The sequence below is a fragment of the Vulpes vulpes genome, chromosome 2, assembly GCF_048418805.1.
Source record: "Vulpes vulpes isolate BD-2025 chromosome 2, VulVul3, whole genome shotgun sequence".
Lineage (NCBI taxonomy): Eukaryota > Metazoa > Chordata > Mammalia > Carnivora > Canidae > Vulpes > Vulpes vulpes.
This window is the reverse complement of record NC_132781.1, coordinates 8,605,809-8,627,598: the sequence shown is the minus strand read 5'-3', so window position 1 is coordinate 8,627,598 and position 21,790 is coordinate 8,605,809.

Here is a 21,790-nt window from a genome sequence, read left to right as displayed (position 1 = left end):
ATTTAATCTTATGTTAGAAAATCCACCAATTGCTCCTCTTTGAGATTTTCTCCACTGCTTTTATATTCAGATACTTGATAGGCGCTTCCTGTCCTATAGAGATTGCTGAAAACCAGCCCAAACTCCGATTTGGTAGTTGGTAACAGTTCAACATCTTGCTTCTTCTAGACAAGCCTTCTTTTACCCCTCCACACACACTTTTTTGGTTTTCTCCTTCTTTCTTCTTTCTTTCTTTCTTTCTTTCTTTCTTTTTCTTTCTTTCTTTCTTTCTCTTTCTTTCTTTCTTTCTTTCTTTCTCTTTTCTTTCTTTCTTTCTTTCTTTCTCTTTCTTTCTTTTATGTTTTTGTCTTCCTCCTCTCTTCCTTATTGGAATATCAAGGAAATTCTCTTTGTCTTCCACAGAATTATGTTTATTACTCAGCCTCCTCTCCTGCCTCCCTCTCTACTTCATGAACTTTCTCCAACAAATGAGTTCCATTCATCAGTGGAATTGTGGTGAATAAAATTTTCCCCATCTCATTATATGTAGACAAACTAAACCAAGCTCAAGATCAGAGATATATCCATCGACATTTTATTTTGGCTTCTTTTTGTGCATTTAACTATTTAGTTCTTTTGGTCTCTATATTGTGGTGTATCCTTTGAGAAATGATGCCAACTTTATTTCAAATGGTTAACCACTTCTTCCAAAAATAGACTTTGGTATATATAGAGGGGTGAGTTTATGATTAAATTTGGCATTCAAAATTAGCAGAGAAAGAATCATTAAATAATGTCGAGGCATCTTCCCTTCATTCTCTGCCTATCAGTTCTACCACTACCATGCTGTTTTGATTACAATCTATTATAATAGCTCTAAAAAATGTCCTGGCTACTTGCACAATTTCTGCTTCCAGAAAAATGTTAGATTCACTTTTTCAGGCTTTCCTTTAGCATGTACCATTAAGATTTTTATTAAAATTATACAATTATACACAGGAAGAATGTATATCTTTGGATCATCCAAGCTTCTGAACAGGAATATCTATCAAAATCTTATTTTAGAATTTTTAGTAATTTTTTTGGTATTTTATCATAATTGATCTCCAAAAAACTCTTAATTTATTTGGATTGAGGATTTTGCAATTTACTAACTAGAAAATTGATGCTCTGGGAGCACAGTTATTATACACAATTTTTATAATCATTAATGATGGATCTCTTATTTCCTTCTATAAAAAATATCCAGAATTTGTCATTGAGTCATTGTTCTCTCTTTTATATATTGGGTCATTTTCCTTTTAGGTTTTCTCACTCTCCTCATCTTTTCTTACTGCATTTTTGCAGTTTCTTAAGTTTAATCTTAAGTTTGTTGATTTTATTTAGTACGTGTCAAGCCTATGATTTACTTATTTTTTAGATAGACATTTATCACATTACAAGTTCTACTTATTTGCAGTTGTTTCTCTTCAATATCCTCTATATTCTCTGTCCGTTGACTTCTTTCTATTCCAAGAATGCAAAAATGACTTGGATTTTATGAAACAATAAAGAAAACCAGGAGAAGAGAACAGGTTAAAATGGAAAGATTTAGAAACAAAGAGCTGGCCTTGTTTTTAATTTTACTACCTCCTATCGAAGTAATTTTCAAAGATATGCTTCTCTTTTAGTTCTCAGGATACAGTTCTGTTTTCTTTCTGTTGACTATTTGTCTCCTGTAGGTATGATGTTAATTTTTTCCTCTCACCCTCTACTTGTCATAGAAGGAAGAGAGTTCTGTCCAAAAGCAGTGTTTTCAAACAGCTTCTATGTTGGATTCTTCTTAGACTCTTTCACTGTTCATTTCTGGGCTGGCTAAAATTGTATCTGACCTGGAGGATAAGTTCAAAAAGTAAATGAATCCGTAAGCCTATGAGTTGTAAAGGGAGAGGCTAATGAATATATTCCTTGAAACCCATATCCAGAAACATGGTGGAGATTGCTGCCAAGATGTTCACATCTGAGACTCCACATCTAAGACTACTGTGTCCTGTCAGCTATGGATGGTGGCATTCGTTAAATGCTTCCCTGAGATGTCAAAGATACACTCCAAAGAGCTTTGCAGCAGGAATGCAGAGCCACGGAAGCCTGCCAGAAGTGTAGGAGGCAGATACACTCTGCCCCACAAATCTCATTTCCAGGCACAAAAGGTGCAAGCAGCGACTCAACCTGTGACTCAGTGATTCCCAGCTGTGTGGGTGCTGATCACATGAATCCCAAAGGTGAACCAGGGGCCACAGGGCATTGGGTATTGGCCTGGAACAACACAGGAGTTCGGCAGAGGCCAGAAGGACCATGGAGCAGAGGTCATAACTGTGCCTCTTTGGGATCCAATTACAGATATGATAAGTTGGATGAGGGAGTATGAAGAAGAAAGCACCACATAGCCACTTTGGTCCTCTTATCCTGCATTAAGTGACTCTCCTGAAGGGAAGTCTCACATTGTGGTTAAAATCCCAAAATCTGCCTCTGACATAGTGATTTCTATTAGTCAGCCACATTGGTCCATCTTTTCATCAAGGTATGGGGAGGAGTACCAGCTCAGTAGCTTGCCATTAGGTAGGGGCCATGTGACTAATGTTGGCCAATGGGTTTTAAGCAGAAGTGATGCGTGTCATTTCCAGAACATAATTGCTATTGAGAAACTCTCTAGCATTTCACTTCACCATCATGGCAACCAGGGGGCTATGTGTCCAGATTGTGAAGCTCCAAGATGGTGAAGCCGCCCTCAGTCTAGGTCTTTAATAATGTGGACCTGTAGTGTACATGCAAAATAAACTTTTGTTCGTTTAAGCCATGAGATTTGAAGACTATTCAGTGTGCTTTGAGGATTATTGATTACCATGGCATAGCCTATTTTATTTTGACGGATACAGCGTCTTATTAACTTAGAGACCATAAGCAACACTCTGAATGTCTCTGAGTATTGATTTCCTCATCTGTCAAATAAAGAAAATTGCAGTACCTGCCTTATAAAAGGGATTGAAAAAAATATTGCTTGTAAAGTGATAACCAATGTTTCAACCATAGAAGTACCTTACAAATGTTAAATGTTACCTCTTAGCTGTATTTGATTCTCCAGAAGATAGAAAGTAAAAGGAATGTCCTCCTGTCAAATTATCTCAACTCACATCTGAAAAGAAAATTCAGAGCGAGAGAGAGAGAATATGAATCCTTTGGAAACATATCTCATTTACAGAGCAATTAATGGGATCCTCAACAAAACAACCAGCACTTTATTGCCCAAGTCACACATGCCAAGGTGTTCAAGGTCCCATGAGATCTGAACTACTTGAGCTATTTTCAGATAAATATCTGAGGAGAATAGGGTTTCAACTCCCTAGGAAAACATTCCCACATGCCAGTCCTCTCTCTTGTCATTATGTCCCAAGATGGTAGTGGTAGACCTCTGGGAAAGGAGGAATGATTTCTAGAGGCTCTTTTTAATTTTCTCACAGCAGGGAGGGAAGCTGACTCAGGGTGTGGTGTGCCCGTCTGCCACACATGCTCCTTGGGGTGTCACAGCATACCAGAGGTGTGGTTAGGTGAGTATCACTCCACCCATGAGGTATCTTCTTGGCCAAGCCTCTTCTGACCCAAACTCTCATAAACAAGACTATGCAGTGGCAGGAATGATAGGATATATTTAGTGTCCTCCATTGTCTCCCCCAGTAGACTGTTAGATATATCTGCCAAGGGACAATCTGCCTTCAATAAAACCACCATGTTCTAAGCAATTCCTTGAAGATCTCCTACTCACCTACCCCCTGGCCCAAGCAGGTTGCTCAGGTTGCTGCTGCTGCTTCTTTTTCTTCTTCTCCTTCTTCTTCTTCTTCTCCTTATCCTTCTTCTTCTTCTTCTTCTTCTTCTTCTTCTTCTTCTTCAGATTTTATTTATTTATTTGACAGAGACAGAGAGCACAAGCAGAGGGAGAGAAAGAAGCAGGACCCCCACTGTGCAGGGGGTCCAATGCGAGGATCGATCCTAGGACCCTGGGATCTTGACCTGAGCCAAAGGCAGAAGCTTCACCAACTGAGACACTCAGGCACCCCCCAAGCAGACTTCTTGGATGAAGTCTGATACTATCACATTCCAGATAGTTACGGAAGTTAGGGAAGGCCTCACACTGAGGCTGCAGGGTGCTTCCTGAACATCACACCCAGGAGAACCAGCTTTTGAACAGGTACTGTTTAGGCTTGTCTCAAATCAATCACACAGTAGAGTCACCAGTGTCCCAGGAGAATTATGCAGTCCTTTGAAGCTAGTGATTATAGTCAGCTCAGAATCTAAGCCCCTTCTCTGGTGGTGATAATAGAGCAAAGACCAGTTCTTTCCAAACTCATATCCAGCCTCCACAAAAAGACGTGAACTTCACATCTCCATCCAGGTGGTGTTATCAACATCCTTCCACGTACCAGTGTATTCTCATTGGACATAATCCTGAAACTTTATCTAGCAAGTGAACATCCAAGGAAGATTCACCTTAAGAATTGAAGAAGACAGAGCCTACCTGCAAAGCTGGGAGCAAAGCCATACGTATATGTCATACATATATATGACATTGATGGACACTTTGGACATTGGTGACAGGTGTGTGTGGGTGTGTGTGGGTGGTGTGTGGGTGGGTGTGTGTGCAAACCCTGTACTTAGAGCTTTTTCAAAATAACAGAGTCAAAATGGAATGGGTGGACCCCAGGCAGAGTCTTTTCCAACCTCACTTCAAAGGGAGGAACATATTTTTGGATTCTTTACAAAAGCAGGATAAATGGTACTATTGTCCTGATTCCATAAATATTGGCATTGTAGAATAACAAGAAGACTCTCTATTATCATCCATCAGTGCTTTGATTTCAATAGGTGTGTGTCCCTCCACTTCTGTCTCCATCAAGGGTAGAGAGGAAATGGTAACTTTTGCCAGCAGCCTGGATCAAGTTAGAAAAAAACTCAACAGTTAAGAACAGGAAGCCCCCAGATGTGGTGCCCTGCATCCTGCAAGCCTCATTCCAATGGGACAGTAAGTTGAAGGACCTAAGAAGGAAAACAGGAAGACTCATGGGACACTCATGGATTTCAGGATGACCCTCAGTCTGTTAGTTTTCCTTCCATCCATGGAAAACAGTAGATTCACACTATCTTAATTTGGGGCCATTTACAAGAACGTAGCTAAACTTACTTTCTATGTTATGGACTCAGTACTCTCTGAGCTTCGTTGCAAAGTCCAGAAGCATCCTAGGGAAGAAGAATGAGAAAGATCTACTTTGGCTTATTGGCCAAATCCTCATTTTCTTACCTTACCCATAATGTCATATGCTATGACATATAAAACTGTAACTGTGGGCTCTAATTTCTCTTCTGGTTCTAAGATTCTCTAACCCTGATTTTGAAATTAAGATCGTTTGACTCTATAGTTGGCAAACTAGTGATTAGTCATTTGGCATTTCTCATTGAGACCTCTCAATAGCAGTTCTCAAAAATAAAGAGAACTTGACTTTTCCTTCCCATACTGATTAATGTTTAAATTCCTGAAATGGATTTCTATCATTCATAGAAGTTGCTAAAAAATCCCATGTAACCAGCCTCCTTTGATTCAATATATACTTTCCACTGGCTGCTTCTGTTTTACAGTGGCCAGTAAAGAGTTTGATGGCATGTCTTTCCTGAACTTTTTTTTTTTTTTGACTTTACAGATGGAGCCCCCATGACATACAGTGTCTTGTAAGTCGCAGCTAAGAGGAAGCATTTCTATGAAAGCATTTCCATGAAAGCCTTTCAGCTAAAAGATAAGCTTTTAACTACAAGGAGCTATTTCATATAAGGTACAAATTTTCAGAGAAAAGAGTATTCTTGGACTTATATAAGTTATCCTCCCATATTCAAATCCCCACATTACAAACCATGAACACTGATCACTTATTACGTGTAAAAAAATTTTTTTTGCTTTGTACACTTTCCTGCAGTACTTTAGTATTTCATCTATTTCTGTCTGTCTCCTATCTAAAAAAGCCATGATTCGAAAGGAAACATTAAAAAATAATAATTTGAAAACACTGTAAAACAAGCTAAAGGCAAATTTCCTCACTCCCTAAGCCCCCTCTAGATTCATAAAGTTGCAGAGTTGTCCCATCCGTCTTGCTCACCACCACCAATTTTAAGGGGATGATAAATCATTTATTTCTACACTGAAACTGCAACTGACAACTGCTGAGAGTTTCTGCCAAAGGGTGTGTCATAGCCAAAGGCAGTTAGAGTCCCTATAGGAATCCAGTTCTCAGACTTAGGGACCCTGAGATACCGCTGGAATTTGCCTACAGGCCAGAATCAATAACAACAGAGTTCCCACTGGAAAGCTCAGGACTTCCTCCAGACTGCTCCCTCGCCTGCCCTAAGAAGTGCTTCTTGCAGAAAGATGTTCCGGATGTCAATGAAGGGATCCTAGAACTGTTCTATCAGCAATTGGCCAGAATCTGCACCCCCAATAGCAATATGCTTACATTATCTCTCTCACTTCATATTTTAAGATTGGTGAATCCATGTTCTTAGTTCATAACACTGTTGGAAGTAGTTGCTCTTAATATTATATCCTGTATTAAAGGGTACTTATTTGCTGCTACCCTAGATTTTCTCTATACTTTTACTTGACATTCGGTCTTTAAGAAAGTACACGGCAACCAAAAATCCACTGTCACAGAATTCCAGGCAAATTTTAAGACAGGAAAGCTTGATTTAATTTGCTGTGTTACATCAATTTAATGGATGAGAAACATGTACCTTAGATGGAAGGAGTTGCAGAAAGAAATCAGTGAGAGGATTGACGGAGAAACCAGATTGCCTTCCAGGTCCAAGTTAGTGAAGCCACAGAGTGGCTTTATTGTTTAGTCTAGAGGAAATTCCCACTATATCTGCAGGAAAATGTAAAAAAGATGATAATGCCAAACAGAACTTTTTTTTTTAATAATCTGCAATTTTTTTATAATCTCAAAATCAAAACTTGGGAGGATTTTGATAATTTGTACACAAACATAAAAGGGGGGAGAGCCAGATGGCGATACAAACATGATCAGTACTCCAGAGATGTGAAACACTGAAGATAATTAAAGGAAGTCTTCCTAGAAGCTGAGCAACTTGATTCAAGTTTTAAAAGACCAGAGAGATACTTGGAATCAATCCCAAATTCTCAGCGCACAAGAGTTATGAACCAATACTCTGTTGAGGTAATTCAACAGGTGTAGGACCCTAGCTGCTAGCACACACAAAATAGCTTTGCTGCTTACCCAAGTGATGCTAGATTTGACAGGGTAAGAGAGTTGAGTAAAATAATAGAGTAGAATAGAATGTGAACGGCCTACATTTTACACCTGATTATCATCCACAGCTTGGCCAGTCTGAAAATGCGTTCTCCAAGATTCCATTTTCAACCAGCTTCTCACCCTTATTTTTGGCCAAACTGGAGTGCCTGCAGAGGGTATATACTTCTTTGAAATGCATGGAGCCAGGCAGCCTGGGTGGCTCCTCGGTTTAACGCTTGCCTTCAGCTTAGGACCTGATCCTAGAGACCTGGGATTGAGTCCCATGTCAGGCTCCCTGCATGGAGCCTGCTTCTCCTTCTGCCTGTGTCTCTTTCTCTGTCTCTGTCTCTGTCTCTCATGAATAAATAAATAAAATCTTTAAAAGTATGGAGCCCAGTTTTTTTTTTATCAGATTGATTTTTGTTATTGGTGGAGGTGTTTGGTGTTGAATAGTAGAAGTTCTTTATGTATTTTGGATGTTAATGCCTTATCAGATATATTATTTACAAATATCTTTTCCTATTCCGTAGGTTGCTTTTTTTGTTTTGTTTTGTTGGTTGTTTCCTTCACTATGCAAAAGCTTTTTATTTTGATGTAGTCTTAATCATGGGCTTTTACTTGCCTTAGGAGACGTATCTAGAAAAATATTGCTACAGCCAATGTCAGAGTAACTCTTACCTATGTTTTTTTTTTTTCTAGGATTTTTATGGTTTCAGGTCTCATAGTTAGGTGTTTAATCCATTTTGAGTTTATTTTGTGTATGGTGTTAAAAAGTGGTCCAGCTTCATCCTTTTGCATGTGGCTGGACAAGGAAGATGTGGTGTTTATATATATGTATATATGTGCGCATACATGCACATACACACTGACACACATGATGGAACATTACACAACTCTAAAAGAGGATGAGATCTTGTCATTTGTGACAACATGGATGGACTTAGAGGACAACATGCTAAGTGAAAAAAGTCAGACTGAGAAAGACAAATACCATATGATTTCACTCGTATGTGGAATCTAAAAAACAATCTAAATGAATAAAAAACAGAATGAGACCTATAAATACAGAGAACAAATAGACGGTTGCCAGAGGGTAGAGGACTGGGTGGGGGATGAGCAGAATGGGTGAAGGGGAGTGGAAGATACAGGCTTCTAGGTATGGAATGAATAAGTCACAGGAATAAAAGGCATGGTATAGGGAATACAGCCATGGTACTATGATAGCATTGTACGGTGACAAATGATAGTGACTCTTGTAGTGAGGAGAGCATAATGTAGAAAGAAGTTGAATCACTAAACCTGAAACTAATGTGACATTGTGCGTCAACTAGACCTAAATTTGAAAAATAATAAATAAATAAATAAACAAACAAACTAATAAATGGAGCAAGCCAGGTGTAAAAGAGAGGTTCCTGTGGATGCTTACGTTGCAACTAAAAATGGTACTCCCATCTCTCATTACCTTTTAATGCTAAAAAATGCCTGTCTTCACACGATGCATATGGACAGGTAGTCCGAGACTCCTTCTGCAGACTCTTGCTAGGAAAATGTAGCCACACCCTCTTTTACAACTGTCACCCATATGCTGTTGGCCATAACTCTCCAATATACTTCTCCAGTCACTCTATCTTTGCAGAGCTCCAGGTCGATGTCTATCTGGTGAACATCTCCATTTAGGTGTCTAACAAGTATCAACGTCTCTAAAACTCAAATGAGGATACTTTCACAAGGGGAGTGAGTGCCCTAAGACACACATATTAAGGAAGAGACTGTAGTTTGAATGACATTCACATCCTTACCCTCTCCTATCATGCCCTAAAGGTCCATCATCTCCACCCACTTGTTCTTCTCCAGGCACACAGATCCTTCTGTTTAGTAATAAGTCCAGCTCATTCCAACCACAGGGCTATCACTTGCAGTTCACCCTTTCTGAATGCTTCTTTGATCTTTGGATATCTAAATTCTCACAAGCACATGTATCTCAGTCCAAATGTCAGATTCCCCCAAGAGGATTTTTCTGACCTAAAGCATTCCTTTTTTCCTTACTTTTATTCTCTGTCACTCACTAGACCCTGCTCTGTGGTCTTCAATATCTAAAATTCTTATTAATATCTAAAATGATTTAACCCACTCCCACCCCCACCATGCAAGCAGGAACTTTGTCTGCCTTAATTACGACTTCCCTGGAACAGCATTTGATACCGAGTAGCTATTCACTAAATATTTATTCACTAAGTGAATGGACGATGGAATGATATCATGAATCATCATCCCCTACAGATCTGTTCTTCCCATTGTCTCTCTTCCTTAGCAAATAGTACTACCGTTATCCATTTACTCAAATCCCAAACAAGGATTCTTCCTAGATACTTCCCTCCTTCTTAATCCCATCATAAAATAACCCCTACCCCCCAAATTACCTTCAGAAATATTTCCTAAATGTAACTCCTCCTCATTGTCTCTGGGTCATTGCCTGAGTCAAAGGATTTCTGTTTGCTCACCATAAAGATTTGCCCCTCTGATTCCAATCTTCCACCTAACTTCACCTTTCCAATTTACCACCTAGATCTTTCTAAAAGCTAATTTGGGTCATATCACTGTCCTCAACAATCTTGCAACTGCTTCTCATTGTCTAAGGATAAATGTGAATGCCCTATTATGTCGTGTTGGGTTGTTCATGAGCTAGGTCTTCTTTGCCAGTCCAGCCTCTTTCACCATCTCTTGGGGAATCACAGAGCACACAGTCTCTCTCAGCTACCTGACGGCTGTGCTTAGGTGTTCTACTATGCCTGAAATATTTATTACACATGCATGGATATGTTGTGTGATAAATTGCTACCAACTAGTAAATGCTTAGCTCAAGCTTTTTCCAACTTGTCTGGATGCATTAGGTACATCACATCCAATCTCACCTGCTTATAGGATTTTTCACACTATTACAATACTCTTTTTGCATGTCTATTGTATTCTCCTAGGCTATGAGGTCTTAAGGGTCTGTCTTCTTTGCTTTCATGTTCTTAGTACCTAGCGTATGGCCTAGCACTTAGAAGGAGCTTTGAAATTTTTGTTCTTGTTGAATTAATAGGTAGAGAGATGACAATAAACTGTGGGAGATAAATTTTGTGGTGAGTTTTAATCAATTACAATCCTCTGGAATTTCTTGTTGACATATTGGCTTCTGACTAGAAGCCATTATTCAAATGTTGAAAAGATTACAACTCCCATAAGAGCATCTGTTTTAGGCCGAGCATATGTAGAGGGCTCCGGTAATCATTGCAGAATGTGATAAAGGGGGCCACACCCATGCTCTGTTGGCTCAGAGCCCTCCTCATTTCAGCCATGTGAGATACCATTTGAATGGGATTAGTCTTTCTAGTTTCTCATACAACATAGCCATTGACTTTTAACTTTTAAGCAATGAGAGGTGGCTTCTTCTTCAAGCTCGGGTGACAGAGTTGGTATTGGAGTTGCTTTTCCCCATAAAGAAAAATAAAATTGGTCAAAATATATAAGGTACCTATTTTCAGTCATTGGACAATAAATGCCCCTCTGTTGAGAATCTTGAGATAAGGGAAATTTATGAGATAAGCTCCATGTTCACCTGGGCTCTCTGCTAGAGAGTGTTTCCCAAACATGGCACAAGAAGGTAGGACCCAAAGAGCATGCCTGCCCTGCTGAGCTGAGAGAGCAAAGATTAGAGTTTAGGAATACTAATGCAAGGAGCACATGGTTGGTTCAGTGCCTGAGCATCTGCCTTTGGCTCAGGCTGTGATCCTGGGGTCCTGGGATCGAGTCCCACATCAGGCTCCCTGGAGGAGCCTACTTCTCCCTCTGCCTATGTCTGTGCCTCTCTTTGTGTGTCTCTCATGAGTAAATAAATAAAATCTAAAAAGAAAAAAAATACTAATGCAAGTAGAAAGTTCAGGGCAGGGTACAGAGAAGGGTTAAAGTACACGGATCAATGGGGAGTGAAGAATGGTGCAAGAGGTCTATGTATGGTTCTCTGCAAGGCCTTAGCCAATGGCTAGGTTGAAAATGTGCATGATGAGACTCTGTAGTCCTCACAGAAAGAAGCTGCTTCAGGATTGAAAATGGAACCGAGACTCTAAGGGGTTATATAGCATTGGGAGATATTGAATTACTCTTGCATCCAGAGAAGACAGATGCTATTAATATCCTAGGGATGCAACTGGATACCAGTGGGTACTGGGAATAAGGCCCATGATCTACAGTAGGGACCAGCAAACTATGGCCTATGGACTGACCATACATTTTTTAAAATAAATTTTTATTGGAACATGGTCGTGCCTATTAACTTCTGTATTTTTATGGCTGCTTTCATGCTACAGTGGCATAGTTGAGTAGTTGAGACAATAGAGCTTATAAACATAAAATATTTGTCATCAAGCCTTTTTTTTTTTTTTCTTTTAAGTAGGCTCCACACCCAGCATGGAACCCACCATGGGGCTTGAACTCATAACCTTGAGATCAAAACCTGAGCTGAGATCAAGAGTTAGACACCTAGCTGACTGAGTCACCTAGATGCCCTTGACATCAAGCCTTTTAAGAAAACCTTGTCAATCTATGTGCCACAGTAAAGTCTACTTTAGATTTGCCCTAACAAAGCCTAAAACCAAGTTCCAACAGGATCATGGAGAACCTCTAGTATGTTATTTGCTTGCCAGGGTGAAACTTAACACCCTTTAAAATAGATAATATAATCCAGACTCCTTACAATGTATCAGGTAACTAAGAAAAATGCTAACCATGCAAAGGGCAGGAAAATGTGACCCATAATCAGGAAAAAACAAAACAAAACAAAAAAACAGACAATGAACATTGATCTCAAAGTGACTCAGATGTTGTGAATAATAGATAAGAATTTAAAATAGATTTGCTCTATTTGCTCAAGAACTTAGAGAAAACTATAGTTTTAATGAATGAATGCATAGATGTAGACTGCCAATCATAAGAAAAAGAACAAATTGGGAATTCTAGAACTGCAACTTTAAAAAGCAAAAACAAAAGACATGGAGAGGCATAACAGCTGATTGGAATTAGAGGAAGAAAGCATGAGTAATTTTGAATACAGATAAATAACAATCTACACTGAAGAATGCAGAGGGAAAAACAGATTGAGATCGATGGAGCTCCAGTAGCTTGTAGGAAAATACCAAGCAGTCTAACATATATATAAATGGTATCCCAGGAGGAAAGCATGGCATATGGGGAATAAATGAAAACAAACACAAACACAAACACACATATACCCAAAACCCCCCAAAATGGGGCACCCGGATGGCTCAGTAGTTTGAGCATTTGCCTTTGGCTCAGGTCTCAATGCCAGGTCCTGGGTTCAAGTTCTGCACCAGGCTTCCCAAGGGAACCTGCTTCTCCATCTGCCTGGGTCTCTGCCTCTCTCTGTGTGTCATGAATAAATAAATAAATTCTTTAAACACATACACACAAAACAAACACCCCATAAAACAAATGAAAAAACTTGAAGAAAATGAAATCGTCAAATAATTTCCAAATTTGGTGAAAAACAGCAATCTACACATGCAAGATGCTTAACAAACTCCAAGAAGTATAAATACAAAGAAAATCAGATCCTGGCACATCATAGTCAAACTGCTAAAAACCAAAGATGAAGAGAAAACCCCAAAAGCAGCCAAACAAAAATAACCCATTATATAGTGGTGACCAACAGTACAAATTTTGCTAACCTCTCATCAGAGCAATGGAGACCAGAAGACAATGGAATGACATCTTTAATGTGAAAGGGGAAAAAAGGTCATTGCATAACTTTCTTTTTTCCAGTGAAAATATTCTTCAAAAATGAAGATGAAATAGGAATGTCAAGAGAACAACATTTATAAGAAATACTAAAGCATTTCTTGAGCTTATGGATGAAATAATACAAGATGGAAACTTGAATCTATAGGAAAGAGAGAAATGCACTAAAAATGTACATATATGGATATATACTAAAATATGAGCTATTTTTTCTTTGATTCCATTAGAAGACAAGTAACTGTTTACAACAAAAATAATATCCAATCTAGGGCTTATAATATTAGCACAAGTAAAACATGTGAGAAAGGACTGGGGATGCGGTAACTGAAATTATTCTGTTATCAGATCTTGTGATGGTTAATTTTATGTGTCAATGTGACTGCACCATGGGGTGCCCAGATTAAACATTATTTCTGGATGTGTCTATGAGGGTGTTTCTGGATAAGATTAGCGATTAAGTCTGTGGACTCACTGTAGTCAATTGCCCTCTGCAATTGCAGTGGGTGGGCATCATCCAATCCACTGAGGGCTTGAGTAGAACAGAAAGGCAGAGTAAGGAAAAATTTGCCACCTCCCTTTTTTTCTAGCCTGCCTGTTTGAACTAGGGCCATCAGTCTTCTCCCTCTTGGACTGGTATTTATTCCATTTACTCCCCTGATTGTCGGGCCTTTGGGCTCAGACTGGAATTACGCTACCTTTTGTCCAGTTTGCAAACAACAGATGGTGAGACTTCTTAGGCACCACATTTGCAAGAACCAATTTCTCAAAATAAATCTCCTTTCATATATATACAACATTTTGGTTTCTCTGGAGAATCCTCATACAGTTCATAGCTAAGATGTATGGTAAATGAAATGGTACAATATTAATTCTAACTGGACTTACAAAAATAAAGGAAATAAAAGGGATAAGTAAATGTATTTAGTTAACCCTCCCCACCCCCCAGAAAAGAAGGAAAAAGAACACAGAAACAATGTGTAGGACAAATAGGAAACAAATAGCAAGGTGGCTGACTTCTGCAGGATCAAATCAGTAAGGAAGGAAAATGTGAAAGGTTTAAATACTCAGAGTAGAGGATGTGCTGAATTGGATAGAAAAGCAACCCGTAACCATCGCTATCTATAAGAAACTGACGTAGGTTGCGTATATTTTAAATTAAAAAAAAAAAAGATGAGTAAATACTGCCGATAAATATATTTATACTCTGTCAATTTTTTTTTAACAATTAATTTTCTTGGCTGGTTTATGGCTTCTAAATAGAGAACTGAAGTGTGCTATATAGGTCTGTAGGTAGGAGGTAAGTAGGTAGATAGAAGATAGAGATAGATAGATAGATGATAGATAGATAGATAGATAGATAGATAGATAGATAGATGATAGATAGATGATAACTTCCCCCCAAAAAATGTGAATGAGTATATTATTTGGGATCTTTCTCTGTCTTCAAAATTTTAATAAATCTCTTGGGCAACCCCCAAGTCCAACATATTATATTTGTTGTTGTTTACGTGTTTTATCTTCCCTTCTCAGATTAAAAGTTCACTGAGAGTTCCAACACTGCATAAATATTGATGGGGTACTTATTATGTCAGGCATTGAACATACAACTGGGAACAAGTTTTGCCAGAAGCTTACAGACTAGTAAGAAGGAATCAATAAGTAATCAAGCAATTATAAGATTATTATAAATATGATAGTTGATAAATAGATGAGAGGATAAATGAATGGACAGACTTCCCCAATTTAGAAGTTTCAGTTTCCAGATTCTGCCCAACCAGAGCCTGAGCAATCTTCAGACATCTCCGTGCAGTGGCAGCTAGCAGAGAACAAAGTAAAATATCAGGCAGGAACTGAAACCCCTTAATAGGATTTGCTCCGAAAACCTGGCATTTCATAAAGCAACAGAGTAAAGGCATTCTATTCCTCACTCCAGTAGAGCACTAGCAGTATCTTCAAGAGCATCATATGAATGATAATGTCTTTGTTGTTCTCTAGCCTTAATTTAATTGTAAAGAAATGTGGTATTACGTTTTGTTCCGTGAGGAGGGAAATAATCCACGCATTTTGCGAGCCAATACAAACAACTCAAGATGAGGTCTAAACTTCTAATTATCTCCATTTCCCTCAATGCTAGTTCTTTTTCGGAGGATTTGGCATTAAATCAAACTTGAGACTTAATGTAGGTCTTATATAGTATTGCTACTGTTGTCCCTCTTAGAGGTGGGTATCCAGCAAAATCTTGAAAGAACACTGGTTCATCATGCTGTGACTTTGACGATGACCATATTGCAAGAATTCAATGTCACTTCCTGTAACGGTACCCATCGTCCTAGTCTTATGAGAGAGACAAGCAATCAAACCATCCGGAATGTGAAATCCACTCATCTAAGCCCACAGCCCTGAATATTGCAGGAAGGGAACTTGGCTGACTTTTTAGAAGTTGATTAGCCTTTGTCACCATTTTTTTTTAAAGGATTTGTTTATTTGAGAGAGAAAGAGAGAGAGAGAGAGAGAACTAAGCCATGGGAAGTGACACAGGGAGAGAGAGAGAGAATCTTCAAGCAGACTCCCTGCTGAGTGTGTAGCCCAGTGCAGAGCTCCAACCCAGGGCCCTGGGATCATGACCTGAGCCAAAATCAAGAGTTGGCTGCTTAACTGACTGAACCACCCAGGGGCCCCAACCTTTGTCACCTTTTAGCAGAGCTGTTTATACCTCATCTCAATAAAAACATTCCAGAAGCCTCTTTTGTAGTATACTCTTTGGTATAGCAAACACTGTCCTTTACTGATGGCATTCCCCATATACCCACCCAGCCCTCCTTCTATGCCAGCCTGCCTGGATTTTGTTCAACCGTTCATTCCTTCAACATGTGACCCAAGGCAGGTGAATACCGATTCGTCCCTTCAATTATGTAATTCTTTCCTTCTTGAGAGTGATTGGCTTGAAAAAGGGACTTGTGGCCCACTTCTTACCGATGAGATGTAAGAGAAGTCTGAAAAGGGAAAGGTTTCAAGGAAAAGTTTCCTTGTGACTGAGAAGATCCAGAAAGTGGAGGCCTCTCTCTGCAGCATGGTGATGTTTTCTGTGTGACCCCCCAAACTGTGGTGGCCACCTTTGACATGCGCGCAGAGCTGGGTAGGAACAAACATAATATTAAATAATATGCTAACATGGACAAAGCATTCAGAAGGAACCCAAGGCCTGGAAGACCACATCTGAACAAAAGGACTAATCAAACTTGCATTTCCCCATCATGGGACATTTGTAGTACAGAACTTTAGAAACCTTTCTTATGAAGGCAAACATGTCACAATGTTCTTTTCCCTGAACCCTAGGAGATTCAGATACAATTCACTTTCTGTCCATTTCCTGGATGAGCACAGAATCAGGATTGTAGAGAGCCAAAGATGAAGAGGGATGCTGAAGAATAGGATGTGGAGGTGAGAAGGACTTAAGTCACCATATGAACTGAAATCCGGATGTGACATCACCTTCAAAATGTTTTGTTCATTTGGGGAAAATGCACCCAGTTAGCATCCCCCCATTCGCAATAGAAGCTACAGGCCACTAGGCAAGAAAAGGGCATAAGTGTTTAATAATAGAGCCATCTCATTTCATGGCAAATCAGTGGGCCAAGAGCTGGTACAAACTTCCAGGAGGGTAACCAGACTCCTCTTTTATCTCTTTCAGCTTCAAGAAGACAAACTTCAAGTCAAAACTTAGCCTGATATTTGAGAACTAATTACTTTGCTGTCCTTTATGCATAAAAATGGCAATTTTTAATCAGAATCTTCCATTCCCAGTCAGTAAAGGCTACAGTGAGCAATAAAGTTAGTTCTGAACCAAGCAATAGGACAAGACTGAGTAGGTAATTCTGTAATTTTTAAGAAGTTTTTATTTATTTATTCATGAGAGACACACAGAGAGATGCAGAGACACAGGCAGAGGGAGAAGGAGCCCAATGTGGGACTCGATTCCAGGACCCCGGGATCATGACTTGAGCCAAAGGCAGACGCTCAACCACTGAGCCATCCAGGCGTCCCATGTAATTTCTTTTTTAAATACAACCAAATAAATTCACTCTAACCAGGTATTACAAAGTTGCCTAATATGTGATCTGTATGATTCTGGGTTCTATTATTTTTTTCACTAATACAACATTTGAACACAACCTCTTGCTTTCAGAATTATGATTGTTGAGAAGGAAAAAAGAAAACAGATATGTGCTAAATAATTATGACTGGAAAGAAAACAGTGTTATATACTATACTTTATACCACATACCTAAGAATGAATTAGAACAATGAATAAGTGATAGGTCATGAATGTATTTGGTCAGGGAAAGTTTTTGGAGGATTAAGTGTTGAGCCTACCAATGAAGTAATGAGTATGGATTAAAGACACACCTGAGTAGGAAAGTCTGTTCAGATAGGTGCCAGCATGAGGGAAGGGAACTGGGCCTGGAATAAGCCAATGGAAGGTCTTGCCTGGGTCTGTCAAGGTGCTAATCTTCAGGATAAGCACTGCAAACTCCTCTTTATTCCTATTCTCTATTTTGCAACTGAACCACTTGTGGTCTTTCAAATACAGCCCTGCTAGAGAGTGAACGTTGGTCCTTAGGAAGAGGGTGCTATACGCCCTCTGTCTTTAACCTCTTTATAACTTGTTTATCTGAGTCCACTGTTCCCTTCCCCCCCTCACTCTCTCCCTGATTCAAAACAAAACAAAATAGGGTGCCTGGGTGGCTCAATGGTTAAGCGTCTGCCTTTGGCTCATGTCTTGATCCCAGGGTCCTGGGGTCGAGTCCTCCATCGGACTTCCCATAGGGAGCCTCCTTCTCCCTCTGCTGTGCCTCTGCCTCTCTCTCTGGGTCTCTCATGAATAAATAAATAAAATCTTTACACAAGCAAAAACAAAACAAAGCCAACAATATTCATTCTCTTCTCTTTTGCCAACCCCCAGCTTCATGGAAAATCCTATGGAGTTTTCATAAAGTTATCCCGTAGTTTTGTTTTTGAAAAGATTCATACATTTATGGACTATTCTTTTCAGAGCTCAGATAATCATATCCATATTATTCCAATTTCAGGCTATGTTTGACCAGGCAAGCACTCCATGATTTTTTTCACAACTTAAATAATGTAGGTCGTTTAAAAAAAAAAATGAACAAAACTACACAGCAGAAAAAAAATTCAGTATGTCCAGGGATGGATAAGGAAGACTTAAGTGCTTAAGACAAAAAATGGTTACATTTTGAAATGCTGAAATATGAGTGTGGAAGGCTTGATATGGAAGTAGTATTTACTAATATATCATATACATATTTTTCCCATTAATTCTCAATACAAACAGATAGGAATAATATAGCCATGCGGGAATTGAGGCTTTATAAAGCTGACGGCCTTGCCCCTTTGGGCACAGCTGATAAGAGATAAAATCTAGAATCCAACTACTTCTCTCTGACATTAAAATCCAAACTTTTCTCATTGTTATCTCTGCTTGGCAAAGAGTATAGTTATCAGAGGCCTCAAATTTCCTCCTGGCAAGGAGGAAAAACAAAACAAGAGAATACAAGAAAGCTCCATTGGATCAAGATGCCAGAGAAATTTCCAGAAGTGGTACTTGGTAGAGAGTGCTCACACAGCATGCCTCCTCATTTCGATGTAAATTGTACACACAAAGCATCGCACTTTAGTCATGCTTATATTTTCCCAGACATGACAGATGGCCAAGGTCATTTCATCATTTTGCAAGGTAGCATGAGACTGTTCTTTATTTCCTGCCTGTCCTCCTTCTACACTATTTCTTTCTCGTGGCTTCTCATCACTTTAAATTTTCCACTTATTTTTTTTTTTTCCTTTCTAGGATGAAAGGAAAAAAGAAGTTATCTAAGACTAATATCTGTGTTTACCAAAGTAGTTTTAAAAATTCGATACTTTATCACAGTAACAGAGCGTTACCTTCAAAGATTTTTATCTTCCTTAAAATCTACTACTTACCCAGTGCTGAAAATGGAACTCAGAGCTCATTGAAAGGTCCCAACAGTAGCCCTCTCCAGGATGGTCAAACCCATAGTGTACATATGCAAGTCGAAACCAAAAAAGAACTAACCATCTGCTTCAGGGTTTGAGGAATAGCATCAGAGCCATGGCAATGGGGACGAAACTGGTATTTCCATACAGTTACCATCAGATGAATTGCAAATTAGCATCATTTTTCTTGAGTTAGCAGTTCAGATGTTTGAGTCTAGAGCCACATCAATTTACCACAAATCATCCCAAGGAAAGCTATTCCAGAAAGCTACTGGCTTCAAATCAAACTCCAGGAGCAATTAGGAAGAGAACAAATGGAAGCATTTGGTTTTCAGGAAACAATTTCTGGTCTGTCCCATTTGCAACGCAGAGGGAGCAAAATTGAATCGTACAGAGATGTGATGGGGGGCGGGGTGAGCGGTGGCGAGAGGTGGAGGGGGGATCAGGAAAAAAAGCAGTCTGGGTATGGGACCCCCTGCCGTTGGTCAGATTCAATTGCTAAGTCTCAGGAAACCCTGAACTATTTCTCCTGGAAATTAAATTGAGATTTGAAACTAATGAGGGGCCAAAGTATAGAAGAGTGTTGGATAGCATGTGTAGCTAATTATTTCATTCAGAGGGGCCAAAGGACGTTTCCATGCAGCCTATAAACTGGGAAAATTAATCCTAAAAAGCTTGGAGGAAAAAATTAGGGTCCCATCATAAAAAAAACTACAGATATTAAATCTGCTGATAATTACTCCTCACCTTTCTAGGAGGTTACATTAAGGCCAGGTAAGACTTTTCCGTCTCAATTAGGATCAGTCTGACTCCTTTGTGACAATTTGGCTAGGACCAAAAGCTATAGCCTGAGCCAGTCCCAGACTGTTCTAAATATTTTCATGTAAGAATTCAATGTTCTGTGGGCACACTTTTATTTTCATAGGAAAATTATTTCCTGAGCAGGGGAAGGGAGTCAATATTTATTATCAGGAACCGTTACTATCTAGTCCGTCAAGTGACCAGGTTTGGGCACTCCCCATCTGCAAAGTCCTGTCTCATGACCCTGATGGCTGTGGCAGGCTGAGGGTGGGCCAAACTGGGGGCTTGGAAGGTCAGAGGTTAAAAAAATAGGGACAGGAGTTTCACTCTCCAAGAGTTTCACGATACAGGCCTTATCCTTCTGAAAAGTGTACAGTAAAACAATGATCTTGGCTGGTTGCTCCCAAATCGGGCTAATTCTTAGCATCACTGATAAAACTTAAAAAAACAAAAACAAAAACAAAAACAAAACAAAAAACAAAAAACAAAAATTCTGGGTCCCGTCCTCACGCCCTGCTTCAGTAAGTCCGGGCATCTTTTTAAGTTCCCCTGGTGACACTGATGATTAGCCAGTTTTGTGCAATACCTAATTTTACTTACACAGCATCAAATATGGGGAACATGGTAACATTTCAAGGATTTAAAAAGAAACTATTATTGCTACTGTGTCTTCCAGATGATCATCAACATGTAGAAAAGCCCAAATCTGGCAGAAGTAGAAGTAGACAAAGGTAGGGTCCATGAGGATGACAATCCCACAAACATTTAGCAAATGTCATTTTTTCGAGCAGAAATGAACACACCACACGTCACGTGCTGACGGGGCAGGCAATGTGCACACTCCAGGCACAGTGTAATGGAGCCACCAGCAATGCTAACCACCATGACATTATTGCTTGTGTGTGGACCACGTAGAGCTGGGGATGGCAAATTTTTTTCTCTCAAGAGCCAGAGAGTAAGTATTTTAGGTCTTGTGTGCCGTAAAGTCACCACCACCACCAAACTCTTTACTATGTTACAAAGACAGCCACAGACCTTACATAAGTGAACAAACACAGCTAAGTTCCGATAAAACTCGATGGAAACCGGAATCTGAATTTCATATAATTTTCACAAGCCACAGAATCTTAGTTCCCTTTGCTTTTCTACTCTTTTCAACCCTTTAGCCCTTTCTTAGCTTGCATGCCACGCAGAAACAGGCCCTGGACAATACAGTAGTGTTAATGACACCGTGTGGTGCAGAAAATGTCTAAAACACACTTATCTTGCATAACTTTGCATATTTATTGACATGAATAAAATTTATTTCAATCGAACACTTCCCCTTAAAAATTTGTCGAGAGGCTAGACCTCACGTTAGGAGTTCTTAACCCAAAAATACAAAGCCAAAACGAATACAACAGAAACAACAATAAAAAAAAAAAAAAAATGGGACACAAGGGAGGGAACTTTGGGTGAAGGATCCTTCTATTTGATTGTGGTGACAGTTTGAGAGGCATCTGCATATGTTCAAACTCATCAAACTGTATACATTACGGATGTGCTTTTTTTTTTTTTTTTTTTTTTTTTTTTTTGGTATATCAATTACATCATTTTAGGGCTGTTAAAAAGGCAGTCTGTGGGCCTGATTTGTCCCACAGACCTTAGTTGGCCAGCGACCCGTCTAGGACCTAACCTGCCATTGGTGGGGCAGTATACAAAGAAACAACTGAAGATCTTTTCAACTTGTACACCGGAATCCGGCATCTGTGAGTACTCGGTCCCCCGGTGGAGCACTGGGCGTGTGTGCTTTAGGGATGCACCTGCCATTCAGAGGGAAAACCTTGCCATATTTAAAGGTTTCCCCAACCCCGGCT